Here is a 2,283-nt window from a genome sequence, read left to right as displayed (position 1 = left end):
GATTACCTATTTCTGCCCTTAGTTGACACAACTGTGTCAATCTCCCCTTAAATAATTATCTGGTTTTGTGGTGTGGATCTCTCACACCGTCAAGAGAGTAGCTAGCTGCCTGCTGGAATGAAGCAACGGCTGGGCGAGGTCTTGAAACGTTTTGTCCCCACCCTCCTCTTCGCTAGCTAGCCACGCACCGCGAGTCCGTCTGTCAGGGAGGACTCCCTCTTAAGCTGACGTTGAGTTACGTGAGATAGCCAACTACACTCCACCATAAATAGTTAGGCAACTAGCATTAGATTTCGCCTAATACTACTGAAATGTGGCAGTATTAGCGCATCTAGCTCTTAGCGGTTGGCTAACTCGCTTAGCAACCCAATCAGCTGTCAGTGAACCCCATTAAAAAGAAGGCTGACACGCTTGCAGCGGATGCCGGATATACACATATTTCACAATAAAAGCGTCAACTCTGCAAATAAATTGGGCTATTTTTATGCTTCCAACTTAAAATCCCCCAATTTATCAGTTTTTATCTGTATTGGAAATTTTCCTCCCACCAAATGGCCATACTGATTGATTCATTTTCAGCGTTTTACACAGTGATATTGTGTATTTATTTCGTTTCAATTTCTTTAGTTGTGGAGTTTTTGCTTTTTCTGCAGAAAAAATATGCTCTTTTATTTTGTGGGTATCAACAGAATGAAACAAATGAATTGACCTTTTTTTGTTTTTATAGAAGCATAAATAACTATGTATCAATTATTATTTTTCACACAAACATCCTTTCACAATTACTATTTTCTACCCTGAAAAGATAATTTTCTTCCTTTATTTTATTGTGCCATTATGTCAGTACGACAGCATTTTATTTCTTAAGGTTGGATCTGAAATGCTATTTATTGATCTATATACATTATGGACACTCAAATGTAAGCATTAATTAATTCATGAATTCAATTATTCTTTCATTAGTTCATTCATTCATGTCAGTGAATCTTTTTTTCCACCTTTTACAAGCAATTTTGGTTTCATATTCATGAGGTTTTGGTTATAATTTCAAATGGCTATATCTAATTGAATAGAGATATGGTCAATTTTGTTTCATCGTTATTGTGTATTATTCCGACTGGGTAATGTACTGTGGTGTGTGTGTGTGTGTGTGTGTGTGTGTGTGTGTGTGTGTGTGTGTGTGTGTGTGTGTGTGTGTGAATATACACATATATATAAAAGTCTTCAGTTTTCTGTTTGAATTTTGTGCCTCAAAAAGATTTTTTGTTAGAATTTGATCTATTTTTTGTTTTGCAGGAATCAGTAAGAACTTGAATTGACCTGTTAACAACAGTATAATTCATTCAAATCTCATCCAAAACATTCTCTACTCCTTTCACTCTCAACATTGAAACTCTATTACTATAAAATATTCTGCCATTCCAGTCCTTCGATGCCATTGTGTCAATATGAAAGTCTTTTATTTTTAATTTGTCAAATTTACACGTGATATTAGCATTCAAGTGTTGTTTATGTAGTTTTGTTTTCATTTTAGACAGCTACTGTATATGAAATGTGCGTGCATAAAGCTTTCTCTTTCTGTCTCTCTCTCTCTCACATAAACACACACGCGCACACACACACACACACACACACACACACACACACACACACACACTGTAAAGTGAGGTGTCACTGTCACTCAATGTCACCTATATGTTTTCTCTGTATCTACAGCACAATAAAGAAAGACAGCTACACAGGATTTTAGGGATTAACTTAATTTTATTGCAAAGCAACCTGCACAGATATAAGCATCTAACTGGCACATAATGTTAAACAACATAAAGAAGATGTTACTGTACACAACCATTGACTTTTGAAAATCAGATGTGTGAACTGTAAACTAAAGTGAGTCCCCGCAGCTTTTCGATGAGGTGTCGACACAAGGTGTCCCACCACAGATAACAGCAGCTCCACTGGAAGCCAGAGTTTTTTCCACATGGAGATGCTGTTACAGCTGGTGAGACCCACAGAAACAGCACAGCTGAAAGTATGTGCAGACCAGAAGAATGTGGGGGTGGTAGTGATGGTGGTATCCATTTCACCACAGTAGTGGTTGTACAGTTTTCTGAACAAATGTTGGAGATTACACCAGAGTTCAAATGTTATGAGGTGTGGTTGTAAACACTTTTTCTATTATGTGATTATGTTCATTTGACAATTGAAATACACATTAAACATGCTCATTTGGCTTTTGATGTGTGTGTGTGTGTGTGTGTGTGTGTGTGTGTGTGTGTGTGT

The sequence above is a fragment of the Etheostoma spectabile genome, chromosome 10 (assembly GCF_008692095.1).
Source record: "Etheostoma spectabile isolate EspeVRDwgs_2016 chromosome 10, UIUC_Espe_1.0, whole genome shotgun sequence".
NCBI classification, from domain to species: Eukaryota; Metazoa; Chordata; class Actinopteri; order Perciformes; family Percidae; genus Etheostoma; species Etheostoma spectabile.
The sequence above is the reverse complement of the archived record's forward strand: the minus strand, read 5'-3'. Positions refer to the sequence as shown.